The following is an 18,576-nucleotide window of genomic DNA, read 5'->3' on the forward strand; positions in this document are numbered from 1 at the left end:
TAGTGCTTTCAGATGAGCAGGTAATTTATTGAAATATTTAATCGCAACAATGGTGGAGTTTTTAAATGCTATTCCTTTGTTAACTTTAGGTATTATTAGACTTTTATGTCTAGTAATTCTTTGATGACTCTCATATTTATTTTTGCAGTTTACATAGTGATAACACAGAGCCTCAAGGATATATGATTTACTTATCCCTAATATAGAATTATCATTAGAAAAATATTTATGAGTTTGTTTTGGATTCTGACTAGAATGCTCTGAGTGGTTTTGTTGCATCCACCCCAGGCTATTATCCCATAGTTCACTATGCTTTCAAAGAGCGCATGGTAAATAATTTTCAATGACTTTTTACACATATATTTTTTTAACTTGTAGAAAATAAATAAATAGAATCTAACTTTTCTTATTAGGTTCCTTATATGTACATCCCATTTAATGTGACAGTCAAAATATAGTCCTAAATATTTACAGCTATTGACCCTTTGATTATCTCATTATATATTTTTAGCTGGAACACTTCAGGTACACTATAAGAACCAAAGGTGACATAGGTGGTTTTATCTATATTTAATGTTGAATAGTTTCTCTGTAGCCATATTCTTATCTTATTTAAGTAACTGGACATATTTTTTTGTGCTTCTGACCGTTTTGCCAACATATTTGATCACCGTGTCGTCAGCAAACGCCGCTAGACACTTATTTGGTAGGATTTTAAACATATCATTCACGTATAGTATAAATGAAAGAGGACCTAGCACGGTTCCTTGTGGAACACCTAACTTAACTATACTTTTTTTACTTATAATCGTATTAATTTTAACTACCTGGAGTCTATCCGATAGGTAATTTTTTATTAAATCATATGCTATGCCCCTAATGCCGTACTTGTATAATTTATTTATTAGAATATTATGATTTACCGTGTCAAATGCTTTGGCGAGGTCTAGAAAAGTAATAACTGTTGGGTTATTTGCATCTATATTGGTATAAATAAAATTAGCTATCGATTCCAAGGCATCTTTAATTCCTTTTTTTTCATGAAACCATACTGATCACTGCTTATAATATTGCACTCTACGATGAACTTATACAAACGCGCATGTATTATCTTTTCGAAGATCTTAGCAAGATTTGATATGAGGGAAATAGGGCGGTAATTCGTCATTAGATATTTATTCTCTGATTTAAATATTGGTATAATTTCCGCACATTTGAGCGCCTCAGGCCACATACCACTCGTCATAGATTTATTAAAAATATACGTTAAAACATTACTTATATACGGAATTATAATTTTGAAAACTTTAGTACTTATACCATCTACCCCACCAGCTTTGTTTTTTAATTTACTAACAATTGTTTCGATTGCATATTGATCAGTAGGATTCAGGAAAATAGAAATTGGGTTTTGATTTATAGTCTCATCAGCTCCACTTATATTACCTGGAATTTTTGCCGCTAATTTAGGCCCAACGTTACTAAAAAAGTCAACAAAAATATTTGCTAATTCATTTGTGTTTGATATTTTTACGTCATCTTTGATGACGTAATCTATTTGATTATCTCTATGAGATTCTATACCTAACTTTTTGTTAATATATTGCCATAGGTCTTTGCTATTTTTTGATTTCTGTCTAGCTTCTGTTTCATACTCTAGCTTAGTAATTTTAAGTACCTTATCTAGTTTTTTACAATAGTTTAAATATTTTAATTTTAAGGATACATTATTTTTGTCTTTTTTCCCGTCATTGTACATTTTTTCCTTAGTATAACACGATTTCATCAAGCCTGGTATAATCCAGTCTTTTCTTAGTTTGAACTTTTGCTTTTTGTTCTTAACCCTAGACGCATTTAATATTGTTTGGATTTTATTAATGAGTTGGTCGGCGGCAACATTCGAATCCTCTATAGATAACAGGCTTGTCCAATATGTTCTACTGCAAATATTAACTAGTGTTATGTAAAAATTAATTCAATTTATGAATAATTAATTAATTTAAATTGTTTAATTATTTAGTATTTGGTCCTAGCGTGTTAGGCTAATAGACCGGGAACTCCAAGTTTTATATTTATTGAGAATAGGTTTGTTTGAATAAATTGATCACTAGTTAAATTTAATACATATATTGTTTGAAATAAAAGTTAGTTAAGTTTCACAAAATTCTTACAATTGTTACAATTATTACACAATGGTTGAAATTTAATATTTTCTTTCCTATAACGAGTTTACAAAATTACTAAATTCACAAATATTAATAATTAAAAATATACCTGATAAAATTGATGAATCTTGTTAATTCAAATTGCTGCCGTTGATTTCGCTTCACTACTTATTTTTACTTTTACAAACTGTTAAATTTTACTGAGACAAAAATTTCGCGTAGTCTATTTGAGACTTACTTAAACTGTGTACGATGTTACCACTAGAAAAGTCAAAGCACGAAGAGAGCGAACACCCAGCAGTTTTCCGGGTCCGAGATTTTGTGGTCCCTCAGTTGTTAATTGGAGGGAGAACCCAGTGCCCAATTAGCTATCGTTTTCCGGGGACTCTTACCTTCTCTTCGGATGTTTCGGAAAACTACTATAGTGGCAGTCTACTTTGTATTTTGATGTACAAGTATACTGTATGTTTGTGATAGTGGATTGGCGCATCTATACACACACACACATATGCACACAAGGATTCTAATGTTAACTTATACTTTACTATACGAAATGTTTAAATATTACTATTTTTTCAATTTATATACGTAACTAAATTATTGGAGCGATTAAATTACAATTAATTAGTAATTTTTTATTAGCAATTGATTTAAAATAGAATGAATAATTAGTCGATCGTTGTTAATAATTAATTTGTAATTTCCTATTTCGAATTATCTATTTATTCTTATATATATTTTAACTAACTTCGGTTATAGTTTAAAGAGAAAATGTCGTTCAAGAGTCGATTATTGTTAATAATTAATTTGTAGTTTCCTATTTTTTTATTTATTTCCTTAACATTTAAATTCTATTTCACTTTAGTTTATTTAACTAACTATTCATTTTGAGTCATTATTTATCTATCTTTACTTCGAATTATTTATTTATTCTTATATGTATTTTAACTAAAATTTTATCTTTGGTTATAGTTTAAAGATAAAATGTTGTTCAAGTTTTATTTTATAGTTTATTTAACTAGCTATTCATTTTGAGTCATTATTTATCTTTCTTTACCTTAAATTGTCTATTTACTCTTATATGTATTTTAAAATCTTCAATGCATTGAGGTTCTAAACTGAACACCTAAGTAAGGGACATGGATCCTAAATCCTATTACCTGGCCTACAGACGAACGAAAAATTATGACGGTCTTCAATAAAAAAAATAAAAAGAAATTGTTACTAAAGAAATTAATATTAGTAAAAATTAATATATAAAAAAAAATGTATTGCATAACACTAGTTTATTGTAATTAATGAACGTGTCAATGTCTTTAGTTTGCTGCTGTTTATATATAGACTTATATATAATCAGATCTGATCATATATAGACTTATATGTGATTGTATATAGGGTTATTACAGCTAGGTATTATCAGATCTAATTATATATAGATATATATAGTCAGATCTTATCATATATAGATTTATATATAATTACTAGCTGACCCGGCAAACGTTGTTTTGCCATGTATGTTATTTCTAGAAAACATTTTTTTAATTCAATAAAAATAACTATCTTCTGTAAGTGTGCGGGGATATATTTATAATCGAAAGCGGTATAAACAATAAAAGTATGTTTTATTTAGGTTAATAAATTAATCTTTATTAAAGTAACGAATATATTTTAAATTACAATCCTTGATAGCTATCTAAGAATCAAAAATCATTATTCATATTTTTACTATCAATTATGGCAGTTGAAAAAAAAAAAATTAATCTCTCAGCGCAATAGAGTGTACAATATTCTTGGTTAGTCCGTCTTTAGCCAACACAAACAAACTGGATGGTTTTCCCACGCAAGAACATGCCACATATAGTTGTCCGTGAGAAAAGCACGGTTTTTCCAAATTTAAGCCACATACAGACAATGTTTGTCCTTGTGACTTATTAATCGTCATAGCGAAAGCCAATCTAATTGGGAATTGAGTGCGTTTGAATTCAATTGGCACATCTGTAGGAATCATAGGGATTCGTGGCAGCAACACATTTTCTATAAAAAATTCTATAATAAATAATCGGTTTTTTTTAAGCACAATCGTTATTTTTTCGCAGTTGGTGACTTTTTGTTTTTAATTTTTTTTCTCAAAAGAAACTTCAATCAATTTGACAACTATTTCCGCTCATCCTGGGCAGGGCCGATTTTTTTTATATTTTTTTTTAATTGAAAAAAAAAAAAAAAATTTTATTTTAGAAAATTTGACAATTTTTTTTTCAATTAAATAAAAAAAAAATTAGGAAAACGGTTGACCCTGAAGGCCATCCTTGCAACTTCCCGCTAATTCCATATCTGGACACTTAAAATCGCAATTATGCCGTTTTTGAGCTCTCTGAGCTCAAAAATACAATTTATGTGTTGTTTTGAGCTCTCCGAGCTCAAAGAGATGGATTTTATATGATTTTGAGCTCTTCTAGCTCAAAAAAGCCATTTTTTTTGAAAAATTCATAACCTTTTTTGATTGAACAAATAAATTTTAAAAAATTCTCAAAAATGTTTTTCAAAAGGTAGAAAAGAATGATAAAGTTTCAGCTAAATCTAAAGGGGTCAAGTTCAAATGTGGTCGCTTTGGCATGGAATACCCCATGTATAAAAATGAATAGCTGTGCGTTAGTCTCGCTAAAACTCAAAAAACGACTGGACCGATTTTGATAGTTTGTTTTTATTTTGTACGTCATCAGGTATAGTTAGAGGATGGTTTAGAAGTTGAAAAAAAAATCCTAAATATTAAGAAATCAAAAATATCAAGTAACATCAATTGTTTCCTGCTTCACAGCAGTATTTCATTTGTCACCTATATAAGTCTATCTATATATATAGATAAAAATGAATAGCTGTGCGTTAATCTCGCTATAGTTAAGGATGTTTTCGAAAGAAAAAAATTTTTAAAAAAACCCGGAAGTTTAGCTAAGGAAATCAATAGATCTAAAATTGTTAAACGTCTATCTTCTGTATGTATGGACAAAAAAAAATTTCATACATTCAGTGTTCATTTTTTAGGATCTTGATTTTCAGGCGATAATGAGAAGCGAGTTTCATTTAATAACTTGACAAAATTCTAACCGCGCTTCATGCAGCCAGGATTTATGCTTTATCGAAGTAGATTAGAGTTTAGGTTGATAATCGCTGTTCGGAAGGTGTTTTAAAATATATTGTAGGTGATACGAAGTTCACCGGGTCATCTAGTATATATATAGGGACGGTGGCTGTTACTCGTCAGCTCCGATGCCTGATTTGGTCCGCGAGGGCTATTTTATTTCGCCCCAATCCGCCGACCTTACGACCGGTTAGGACCCCCCCTATCTGCCACCTGAGGACGCGCCCGTTGGGAGTTTGGCTTCTTCGGACGGGAGAAGGTGTGTGTGTGTGTGTGTGTGTGTGTGTGTGTGTGTGTGTGTGTGTGTGAGTGTGAGAGTGTGTGTGTCTGTGTGTGTGTGTTTTTTTTTTTTTTTTTTTTATAGAGGAGGTAAAATACGTTTACGTATGCCAGGACTTGGTGTTGTTGCCAGGACTAGATGTTGGTGCCTGGGTATGTCGGACTCAGAAGACAATATTATTTTGCAACAATACCGACTAAACATCCTCCTCTCTCGTTTCCCTATAGATGTTACAAGGAAGACTGGATCAGGACCACGTTAGCATTACTTCAATCCAGTCCATGTTGTGCCTCACGACACCTACTTCTTGTTATTACTGGTTTCTAATCCCTTTCTGCGATTTTTTCTTTCAAGAGACGCTGCGCGTAGGCTACTACAGCTGTCCAGTTTTCTTCTTTTTTTATCATGCAGGTTACAAAGCTCTCAGGGGAGAGCGCGGTGCCCATTGTTTCTTCGGTGCAGATTCTATCGTCCTTCCATCGATCACACTCGAAAAACGTGTGCTCAGCGTTGTCAATTTTGTCTGGACAGTATTTGCACGTTGGTGTGCTGTGCAAACCCATCTTGAATAGATAGGCATTGAACTGCCCATGTCCCGTCAGTAGCTGGGTCAGAAAGAAGTCCGTGTCCCCGTGCTTCCGAGAAAGCCAGACGTTGATGTTTGGGATCAGTCGCGCTGTCCATCTGCCTGTCTCCCCCGACGTCCATCGGTCCTGCCACTCTTGCTGCGTTTCCGTTTTTATCCTCGTTCTCGCCTCCTTCATGTTTTCGCCACCGATTTTAGCGTCGTAGAGTCTTGCTCTCTCGAACGCTAATAGGTCGATGGGCGCAGCTCCCGCAATGACCAATACAGCCGCTTCGGAAACCGTGCGGTAGGCGCAGGCAACTCTGAGAGCGCCTCGCCGCTGCACTGCTGCCATTTTCCGCTGATAGGTTTTCTGCTTTAATATATCTGCCCATATTTCCGCTCTATAAAGCAGTACCGAATGGACTGCTTCCAGAAGGACTCTCCTCTTTTTGGTTCTTGGTCCCATAGTATTCGTCATAATTCTTGCTAGGCTAGACACCGTCTTGCTGGCTTTCTGGCATGCACTATCGAGGTGTTCGCGGAAAGATAGTTTCTCGTCTATCATTACCCCCAGATAGCGCAGGGCCCTTGTTGACGTTAGCGTTATTCCTCCCATGTCAACAGCAAATGGTTTTGAGAACCAGAACCAGAACCGACCATCTCGGTTTTGTGTTTTGCGAGTTTCAGGTGGTGTTTATCGATCCAAGTCTCGACAGCATCAATGGTTTCCCGAACGAGTAGTTCGGCCTCCTCTACGCTGTCAACTATTATCGTGGCCGCGACGTCGTCTGCAAAGCCCGTTAGCTCCACTTGCTTTGGCAACGGGATTTCCAGAAGCTCGTCGTAGTCCGCGTTCCATAGATCGGGCCCCATTATTGAGCCTTGCGGCACGCCAGCCGTTATGGCGTATTCTTGTGGACCTTCCGTGGTTTCTGCTATCAGCTTTCTCTCGTTAAGATAATTGTCGACTAGTGCCAGATTCTCCGGCTCCACGTCAAATCTGTGCTCCAGGGCGTCCAAAATATCTCTCCAATTTGCGCTGTTAAAGGCATTTCTAATGTCTAGCGTGAGGATAAGATACACCTTGCGGGCTTTGAGGCTACCAGTCCATGCTTCTCTCGCTGTCGCTACGACTTTCTAGATCGCGCCGACTGTTGAACATCTTTTCCGGAAGCCGTGTTGGTTTGCGGCAAAACCTCCAGCACGGTCTATGTCGTTGCGAAGTCTCCCTTGTATGAGCTTCTCGAGCAGTTTTACAGCAATGTCCAGCATACAGAGTGGTCTAAACGACGAAGGTGTTATGGGGGTTTCCTTACCTTTGTCTAAGAGAACCAATCTCTGCCGTTTCCAGACCACGGGAAACGTGCCAGTTGCCAAGCATGCGTTGTAGGTGTTCAGGAGTATGTCTGGGTATTCCAGGGCTACAGTTTTTATCACCGATGCCGGGATGCCATCAGGTCCAGGTGCCTTTCCTGTTTTGAGTGACTTGGCCGCGTCTTGTAATTCCTTAGTTGTGAAGGGTGTTACTTCGCTGTTTTTAGTGTAGTGTTTCATCTCTCGCGGTGGGTATTTGGGGAAAAGCTCCGTTACAATGCTCTCCATCAAGGCAGGAGACTTCGGCGCCTCTGGTGAAGCCTTTCCAAGTCATTGTCGAGATCGTTGCAGATCTCTTTCCACAGTTTCGCTTTACTTGCTTTAATGGCTCGGTTTAGCGTATTTTCGGCCTGCTTGTACTCTTTTGAATACAAGTCCTGGCTTGGGGAGCGTTTCGTAGCTCTCGTTGCTCGGCGACGTAGCTGATGGCATATTTTGCGAAGTTCTGCTATGTCTGCTGACCACCAGTACGCCGGCCTGTGGAAGCTCTGGTTTTTCAGCCGCGGCATAGAGGCGTCACATGCGGCAGTAATTTCCTTCATCGTGTTTCGCACTGCCTTTTCCGTCTCGCTGCAGGTATCCGGTGTCGGGTTGTTCTGGAGGATAGACTAGCTTCGTGCGAGTGAAGCTTGCAATGCCTCTGGATCAAGCCTTTTGGCATTCCACTTCCGTTTAGAAACGTCACGTTGTGAAACCGGAGCAAATGCCAATCCAACGCTGAATGTCACAAACTGGTGATCACTGCCACTGTATTCTTCGGATACTGTCCAGTCTTCAATCATGTTGGCGGTCCTTGGAGTCGCCAATGAGATGTCGAGGATGGATTCTTGGTACCCTCGTCTTCTAAAGGTCGTGGTGCTCCCGGTGTTCAGCACTATGAGGTCGAGTCTAGCCACGACGTCAGCGACCTCGTTTCCTCTGGTGTCGGAGAAAGCAGCGCCCCACTCAGCCGATTTAGCGTTGAAGTCTCCGGCTACGATAACTTTGCCGTCGAACTTAGTGACCGCATCTTCTATATTTGCGAGTTTCTGTCGGAATACACTAATCCCTTCGTTCGGTGAGAGATAGACGCTCATGAAGTAGGTTGTGGGGGTTTGAATCCAGACAAAACCTGCTCCACCTCCGCTGTTGTTGACGGTAACGTTCTTTCTGTTCACAATCCAAATTGCTGCCGTTCCAGTTTCGTCGGCGAGCCATGTTTTACCTTCGATGTTTAGATATTGCTCGCAGATAAAGCAGACGTCAATTTTATCTTCGAAAACACGCTGGCGCAGCAGGTTTTGCGCCAAGGCGCACCTATTCAGGTTGCCTTGTAGTATGCGTGTCATTTCTGACCTTTCGTGGCTTCTGCAAGTGCTTTGCGGAATGCCTTACACGCTCCAGTGCCAGAAATATGGCATAAACTATCCTGGGCATCTTTGTCCGAAGCACAAAGGAAGCATTTTAACTTCTCCGTGCAGTTTACGGCCTTGTGGTTCTCTCCGCCACATTTGTAGCAGCACCTGCTTCTGTCTGGTCCCGCACACTGACGTGTTTGGTGTCCATAACTAAGACATTTAAAACAACGTGTTACTTTTACTACTGGGCGTATACGACAGTTTACCAAACCGATCCGTATACGGGCCTTGTCAAGGGCCTTAATCGCACTGGGCTCGTCTAATTCGCAGAAGGCTGCCCGATTACCTCGTGGTGTGGGTTTTGTCAAATTTACCCGTTTGACCTCCAGGTTGTCAGTGAATTCACGTTTGAGTGCTTCACGGACTTCGCTCTCGGTAGAGATTTCATCTAAGTCAAGGATCTCGATCGTTGTTGTTGGTGTTAGCGTCTTGACTGTGCCGATGTTTGCAGTAGCTGCCCTTACTGCATCGGTAAATGCCTTGCTGTCTTCGGTCTTTCGAGCCATTACAAGGAGAACGCCTCCGTCTTTCGTCTTTTTAATAGACCTTATGTCTACGCCCGTCTCGACAGGGCTTACCTTGGCCTTGATTTCCTTCAGGAAATCGGCGTATGTTCGCCCTTCAGCTGGTTGGACTAGGACAGCTTTAGTTCTTGTCTTCTTCCTCCTTGGTTTCTTGGAGCCACAGCTGTTTGACTGGTCTTGGGCTGTAGCAGCTTGAGTCACTGGCTCCTGTTCTTTCTTTTGCTTGTTTTGCCGAGTCACTTTGGTCCAGGTATCATCCCGGGCTGTCTTTTTCTGTGCTGGCTTATCAATATCTGAGGAAGGGCTGGGCGTGGACAGCGGCCTTTTTTTGTTGCCATCTCCTTGCTGTGGTAATTTTTTAGGAGTGGTCAGAAGTGGCTGTGATTTTTTGTTCAGACTCGGAGATGTTTGAGTCGTTGACGCCAACTTCATTGGCGATTTGTTGGCCAGCTTATATGCCGTACTAATAGACGAAACCAATTTTCTGATCTCATGATGGAGATTCTTTTTGTCTTTTATGAAGTCGGCTAACTCATCGATCTTGTTGCCGAGCCTCTCCATTGGTGACTGATGGCCGGTGACGGTCGGTAGAGAGTTCATTCTTCCTCGGTGGGTTTGATTAGTGGCAGGAGCAAAAGGTCCTCCACTTTTTGAAGGAATGTTGCTCAGCTGTCCGTTCTGGGAGTATTCCATCAGCCATCTGGGCTGATTTCGTACTCCCTGTAACCTTGCTAGCATTGCTAGACAGCAGAGCCATGGGGTCTACTCCACTGTTCAAACGATCGCTTGATAACGACGAGTTTAGGCCCGTTTGCACGCCTTCCCTCGCCAGCACTGAGGTATCCATCCTCGGTACTGTAAACGATGTTTGAAAATCTTCTGACATTTCCATATCGTTGTTTGGTGTTGTTCACTTGGCACTACCCGGAGAGCACGAGTAGGGTGTAAAAGCAGAACCTACGGACGCGAACAACGCTACCCTCCGTGTGTGTGTGTGTGTGTGTGTGTGTGAGTGTGTGTGTGTTTTTTTTTTTAGGGGGGGGAATCCTTTTTACGGATTCTAGGCATAGCTGTTTGGCCTGGATATGTGGCGACTCGACGCAGCGTCATACTGAAACTTGACACTAACGCCCCTACCCACTAAACCCTAAACCCCTTTTCCTTCTTTCCTCTAATCCCTCATGGAAACCGCCGTCAGGCATTACTTCGTGAAGGGAGGATCTAGCTACTGCTCTTCCTTCTGGTGGCTAAGGTGTTAACTACCTTCCTTCTATCTTCTGCTATTTGCTCTTTTTCTTTCGGTGGAACGCAAGTCTTTAAGGACTTCTGTTGCAAACGTGTTGGTAGCGTTCCAGGCAGCTTCTGATGACAACATTGCTTCTACTAGTGAATCTGGTTGTATTCTCTGGTTCAGGATCCTCTCCAGTTCTTCACGCTGTGGATCGAAACGAGGACATACAAAGAAGACGTGCTCCGCGTCGTCAGCAGCTCCTGGGCAGGACGGGCACTCCGAAGAGTCATCGTGCTTAAAGCAGTGTAGATACTCTCGAAAACACCCATGTCCCGACAACATCTGTGTAAGATAGTAATTGACCTCACCGTGATTCCGGTTAAGCCAAATGTCGATCCGAGGTATGAGACGGTGCGTCCACCTACCCTTCTCTGCAGCATCCCATTGTAGTTGCCATCGGCCTATGCTCTTCTGCCGTTCTTCAATTCTAAGTTCTTCAGGGCTCAGTGCAGTTGACCTTTTTCGTTGGTAAAGGGTCCGCCTTTCCTCTGCTAGAACTCTAAGAGGTAGGGTTCCAGCAATGACGCACACTGCTTCTTCTGATATAGTGCGAAAGGCACTAGCTACTCGTAGGGCACTCAGTCGATATACTGGTCCAGCCTTTCTCCATGATTCTTGCGTCTTTAATGCGTCGGCCCAAATGGATATTCCGTAAGTGAGCACCGATATGACTACTGATGACAATAATAGCCTCCTGCTCTGTTTTGGGCCTTCGACGTTCGGCATCAGTCGTGCGAGACTAGCCCTCACTACTGACGCTTTGGCACTGATATGTTCCACTTGCTGCTTGAAGTTGAGTCGGGCATCAAGCATCACTCCCAAATATCGGATATAAGGTTGTGATGTGATTTCTTGTTCGCCGACTTTCAGCTTAATGATCTCTACCACTTTTCTGCTGGTAATAAGCACTGCCTCAGTCTTGTGTTGCGCCAGTTGCAGGTTCACTGCGTCCATCCACCGGTCAACGCGCTCAAAAGTGAGATCGAACATATGGTTTATCTCGTCAAGGTGTTTGGCAACAATCACTATGGCTACGTCATCTGCATATGCTACGAGTTTGACGTTTCTTGGCAGAGTTAGTCTTAATAGACCGTCATACATAATATTCCACATGAGCGGGCCTAGGACTGAACCTTGTGGTACACCTCCAGTAATATCATACTCCCTCGGACCGTTCTTCGTGTCATACTTCAAGACCCTATTTTCAAAGTAGCTTGTTACGATCTTAAGAAGGTATTCTGGTACATTCTTCTCTTGGAGGGCCTGCATGATGCATTCCCAATTGGCGGAGTTGAATGCGTTTCTGATGTCTAGGGTCGCCACCAGGCAATACTCTTTCGTTCCACCCTTCCATCTGAGTGTGTGTGTGTGTGTGTGTATGTGTGTGTGTGTGTGTGTGTGTGTGTGTGTGTGTATGTAAACCTCTCATAACTTTTGAACGGCTTGACCGATTTGATCGCGGTTGGCACCAATCGAAAGGGTTCGACGAAACTTAGATCTACAGATTCGGTAGAATCTGGCGCCAAGTTCCGTTCAAAAATCCCGTTGCAAACGGAGCGCCAGACTACCGAATGTGTTTACTGTAAGCAGAACGGTTTTTTGAGGTTGCGAAATTTAATCTAATCCTACGGTACTTTTTTTCACTAATTTGTTTATTATAACAGTAATTCATAATTTATTTTACCGTATTAATTAATTTATATTCACTTATAACAATTTATTTACTTGAAATTATTAAATTTCATCAGCACATACTATAGCCAGCTCACATTTTTCGATCCTGACTTTCTTTTTATGTAAAAAGTGACATGTTATAGACTAGATAAAATAAAAATGTGTAGTAATTCTCCTATAGATACGCAACTACAGTTAAAAAAAGTAATTCACAGCTTACATTTACGGCCGCCAGGGCGCACTGGAATTATATCTACATAAACTGTGGCTTCAAGGGGATAGTTTGCGGTGTTATGTAAAGAAATTTTTCTTTACATATTTATTAACTATAAAAATCGAGTATAATATTTATTAATTAAAAAAAAAAATCGAGTATGATATTATTTAAATTTTAACGATTGTAAAAGATAATTCGAGTGCGGTCATTAAGTGTCTCGTTCGATTTTTACAAAAGGCCCAGGGAAATTTCCGTAATTAGTCTGGAGCCCAGGTATATTTAAGAGATTAAATAGATGAATGGGAGTTTTGTTATACGTAAGCTAACTCACTTAAACTCAAAATAAGAAATACTTAAAGATAAAGAACATTAGATAAAAAGATTTATTTTAAACCAAAAGATTTTAGAATAATTTAATTACAAAATTTTAGTGTTGAGACAAATATCGAAATAAATTTTAATAATGCAATTTCCAAAATAATTTTTAGTCAACAAAAATTAAATATGAAATGAGAAACAAATAAAAAAAATAGAACTTGAAAGTTAAATAATTTAAAATAAACAAATTTTAAACAATTGAATTCTAAAATAATACAACAAATTTATAAAACGATAAAACAGAAATATTTCTACAAATAAATAATTAAATTCAAAGAAACGTAAGAAATGTTAGATTCAAGTACATATTTATTCATATGATTTTAATAAATAAATTAATGTAGACAGTACAAATGTATGTCTTTGTCTATGCGTAAATGCGCTTACGTATACACAAACACATAGATGAATAATAGAACATAAGAGTAAGTGAGAAAGCATGTTGCACTCTGATCCAAGTACAGGGACTTATGCAACATTTTTAGACAAATTTAAGAGAGAGGGTAAGGGCCCAAGAAAATAGACACATAATTGGACATTTGTTTCCCCCAATGAGTGGAAATTAGTAACGCCCTAAAATTCGACACCTTGCAATTGTCACCAAAAAATCTCTCTCGTTGTCCTTGTTATGTCCAAGGGCGTTTTTTGAGCGGTAGCGTAAACGGTGGAGGTTTGGACTAACAGTTTAAAGAATACGCAACGGAGGTTTTAATTCCGTTGTTTTAATTATTTTTGTGGGACGTTTTCGAAGTACGAATTTACCACGCCTTCGTTTGAGACTGTGCACGGATTTTAGTTAGGAGTAGATGTACTTACTACTTGTTGGATTATTTCTTAGGATCGGATCCGTGATTCCGGGGCTGATCGTAGTGCCTTTTCCTTGATTGGACCCTCTGTTGGTATTTGCAGCGAATGGATGTGGATGGATTTGGGCTGCTTATTCTAAGGGCTTCTTATTTTTATGAAATGAATTTATTTAAAACAGATTTCACTTCTTTTTAAGATTTATTTTAATTAACACCAAAACTTTTACACTTTCACAAATTTTATTTAATCAAAATTATTATAATGAATTTTATTTGAATTTGAGCTAACGTCCTCCAGTTCCCCGTAGGGTAAAGTGCGCAAATTTAGCTTTAAAAGATCTTAAGTTACTTATTGACCGAACTCTCGCCTAAGTGCAGGGCAAATTAGAACTTTGAGAATCCGGTTCTCTAGGTTTTCTTATTGATCAAAATCTCGCCTAAGTGCAGGGCAAATTAAGACTTTGAGATTTTGACTCTCTAAATTTTATCTACTGACCGGGTTCTCGCCTAAGTGCAGGGCAAATTAGAACTTTGAGAATCCCGACTCGTAGATATTAATAACTAATACGTGGCCTGCCGGTTGAACCGTGTCTGAACTCGTCTTAAGTGCAGCGCAAATTAAGATAAGGGACTTTTACAAGGCACGGGCCTGTCAAGTTAAACGCGGAAGTCGAATTAACTAACAAAGACCTGGTTTACACTTAAAACTAATACGTGGCCTGCCGGTTGAAACCGCGTCCAAACTTCCTTTAAGTGCGGAGCAAATTAAAGCAAAGGACTCTACAAGGCACGGGCCCGTCAGTTAAACGCGGAAGCCGAATTAACCAACTAAGACGTGGATTTGGCTGTTGATCGCCTTTTTAAAAGCTCGCGGTGCTGAGATTGCAGAAGTCCCCGCTAGTCGACCAGCAGTCACGTAGCTTACATTTTATTGTGGCTTTCGCGCATGGAGAAATCTTCCATCTGCGCGGGTGATTTGAATTAAGAAAAAAAAATTGAAGTGGACATAACATCCTGACGTCCTAGTGTTAACATCGTACATAGTTTAAATAAGTCTCAATAGACCACGTGTAAATCTTTTGTATAGAAAGTAAATCATTTGTAAAGGTAAAGTAAAATCGTAAAGTGAAACCAACTAAATCAAATTAAATCAACAAGGTTCATCAATTTTTATCAGGTATATTTTAAATTATTAATATTTGTGAATTTAGTAATATTGTAAAATCGTTATATGAAAGAAAAGTTAACTTCAATCACTGTGTAATAATTGTAATAATTGTAAACTTAACTAATGATATTAATTTTGGACTTAAACAATATATGTATTAAAATTATTCAACTACATCAATTTATTCAAACAAACCTATCATTCTCAATAAATTAAACTCGGAAGTTCCCGGTCTATTAGCCTAACACGCTAGGACCAAATACTTAAACACATTAAATATTTTAAATGTAAAATTAATTAATTATCCTAAATTAAATATTTTTTACATAACAGCGGTAAAAAATGAAGCCAACGCGAGATTTAAGTTAGTACCGTAAAAAAGTAAACTCCAATCTTAAAGGTGCTCATACACGTGTTAATGAACTAAGCTAGATTGCTTGCAGTTATCCTTTTATTTATTTACTTTGTTTATTTACTTTGAGCTCTCTGCGAGAAAGTATTGTAGATAATTCTATATAATAAACTAACGATGTGACTAAGGTACAGCAAACAAACAATACGACTCCGTACACAAACAGCACCGTATGTATACGAAGTGCTACAAATCCCGGGAAATTCAAATTTTATACGTAATTCACCCTCGTAGAGCGGCACATGTACGAAGTCGTACACATACTACAGAATAAATGAAGTAATAATAATAACGATAATAATAATAATAATAATAATAATAATAATAATAATAATAATAATAATAATAATAATAATAATAATAATAATGTGTGATTGAGTTCGGAACAACCCAACGAGCATACACGCCCCGAGTACGTCGCATTGCCGCTGAACTTCAGTGGCGGCATTACACATTGAATAAAAGTACTCTTCTTGTCATCAAAGAAGAGTCGCTTAATAAATTGCGAGCTCTAGTGACTGCCAAAAAGTCACTAGAGAAAAGGCTGAAACGGCTGGTCGACAATTCGTTGTTTCGATCTAGCCCTTCACGCTTTCTGACACCAAAGACTGTTGTTACCGGGAATTATCCAGCACCTGAGCGGGTGGAAGCCTTTTGGACTGTGTTGTATGGAGATCAACCAAACGTAAACGCCAACACTCCAGCTCTGCATGACTTCAAAGCATTTTGTCGGAAACACCGTCGACAGAATGCTGATGAAGAGAGCCCTGCAGTCAGTGTAAATGAAGTTCGTTTAGCTCTAGATGGCAGCAGAAATTGGGCTGCCCCGGGACCAGATGGCATTAATGTCTTCTGGTGGAAGAAGTTTACTTCTACCCACCTCCATTTGGCCCGTATATTTACATCCTACATCAGAGCTGACGAACCGATTCCAGACTGGCTCGTAGAAGGGCGAACCGTACTGATACCCAAAAAAGGTGACTTGTCTGACCCAAAAAATTACAAGCCTATCACCTGCCTGAATGCGGTTTATAAAATTTTTACAAAAATTTTGAATAACCGTATCTTGCAGGAGATAGGACCTATATGGCAACAGATATATGAACAGCGAGGCAACAAAAGAGGCCTGTCAGGTTGCAAAGAGAACCTGATAGTTGATCGATGTGTCATACAAGATGCGATCTACTATCAACGCAACTTGTCAATGGCCTGGATTGACTATCGCAAGGCATTTGACTCAACTCCTCATGAGTTGATTTTATACCTCCTCAAATGCCTGGGGGTCAATCCCGAAACGGTGGAATGCATTCGGCGTACAATGCAGCTCTAGCGAACGCGTTTCCATATAGGAAATGGAAACGCATTGCACGTAACCGGAGTTGTAGAGTACAAACGAGGGGTCTTCCAAGGCGATTCCTTGAGCCCTCTGCTGTTTTGCATCTCACTGCTGCCTATATCTGTTGCTCTCCGTAAAACCCATGGGTACTCTGTGGGGCCTCCGGGTGATCGAAAATACTCGATCACCCATCTGCTTTACATGGATGATCTGAAGCTATATAGTGCTAATGAAGATCATCTACAGGCAGCCCTGAACATCGTAGCAGAGTAGACACGAGATGTCGAAATGTCTTTTGGGTTGGACAAGTGTGCGGTCACACATCTGGCGAGGGGTAAGTGCTCTGATACGGGTGATGATGTCGAGTTAGTAGATGGGAGCATCTTAAGACAATTAGACGCCGGAGAGTTGTATAGATATCTAGGAATGGAAGAGCACCGCATGCATGCGGTCTCCGAAGTCCAAGCAACTCTCCGTAGCGAGTATGTTAGGAGACTCCGGAAAATTTGGTCCTCCGAACTTTCCGGCAAAAATAAAGTCTCCGCTACTAACACGCTCGCTGTCCCAGTCTTACTATACTCTTTCGGTGTCTTAAAATGGGCCCGAAAGGATCTGCGAGATCTCGACATCAGAACCCGTAAGACTATCAACATGAACCGGAGCATGCACCCCAATTCATCAGTCGCCAGATTATACCTCTCTTGGTCGATCGGTGGGAGAGGTTTGCAGAGCTTGGAGCGGCTTCACGATCGTTTAGTCCTGGGTTTAACACACGAAGTTGTCAATTTCACTGCAGATGAGGATGACTTCCTTATGCAAATTGTTCATAAACATAAGAATGCGCATAAGGGGTCGTTCTTATGGAAGGCAGCAATATATGCGGCAAGAACCCTTGGTCTTGGAGAAATAAACGCACTTATGGAACTCCGAAAGAAGGAATTCAAGAGCGCCATCAGGAACGCCGAGGAAAAACTACTCCTAGGCAAACTGATGGACAAGTCTATGCACAGCGGGTTCTTTAAACACGTGCGTGATCATGGCTTGTCCACCCAGCTGACGTTTTCCTTCTCAAAGTCAGCTGGCCTGATGTCCGAGACTGAAGGGTTCATATTTGCTTGCCAAGATGGTGTCATTAACACTCTAGAGTACCGTAGCAGGGTGCTCCAGGTGCAGCTCCCGGATACGACCTGCAGGGCGTGTAAACAACATCCGGAGACGCTTATGCACATTTTGTCAGCATGTCCTGTGCTGGCGAGAGGTGCATACATCCAGCGTCACAATGCTGCCCTGAGAGTACTGTACTACTATCTTCGTCACCGCTACGGTATTGACGTGACACCGGTGCTGCCTTATCTGCCAGGAGATATTCCCCAGGTTGTTGAGAATGACAGTTGCAAAATTTATTCGAACATGCCGTTTGCAACAACTCGGCGGATAGATCACAACAAACCTGATATTGTGCTCTTCGACAAGGCTACTCGTGACATTTATGTCATTGAGTTCTCGGCCCCGGCTGAATACAACATCTCAGCCAAAGAAGAAAAATACCCCCCTGAGCATTTGATAACATTTAATAACATAATAATAATAATAATAATAATAATAATAATAATAATAATAATAATAATAATAATAATAATAATAATAATAATAATAATAATAATAATAATAGTAATAATAATAATAATAATAATAATAATAATAATAATAATAATAATAATAATAATAATAATAATAATAATAATAATAATAGTAATAATAATAATAATAATAATAATAATAAGCGGTGCTTGCTACGTGGCCTCCAAGCGGCGCATCGCGGGAAACGCAGACCATAACACCAGGTCTGT

General features: G+C 39.2%; 1 protein-coding gene and 1 long non-coding RNA gene across 6 annotated transcripts in view; one reads left to right on the forward strand and one right to left on the reverse strand.

The window, feature by feature from the left end:
* LOC123260037 (dystrobrevin beta) overlaps positions 1-18,576 on the forward strand; it is an 822,761-nt gene that overhangs the window by 649,395 nt on the left and 154,790 nt on the right. The gene's annotated exons all lie outside the window — the stretch shown is intronic.
* LOC123260057 lies at positions 14,365-14,759 on the reverse strand. Its single transcript, XR_006508389.1, has 2 exons — positions 14,646-14,759; positions 14,365-14,500 (listed from the first exon to the last, which is right to left on the reverse strand). It is a non-coding gene; the product is annotated as an uncharacterized LOC123260057 (long non-coding RNA).

The sequence above is a fragment of the Cotesia glomerata genome, linkage group LG2, assembly GCF_020080835.1.
Source record: "Cotesia glomerata isolate CgM1 linkage group LG2, MPM_Cglom_v2.3, whole genome shotgun sequence".
Classification (NCBI taxonomy): domain Eukaryota; kingdom Metazoa; phylum Arthropoda; class Insecta; order Hymenoptera; family Braconidae; genus Cotesia; species Cotesia glomerata.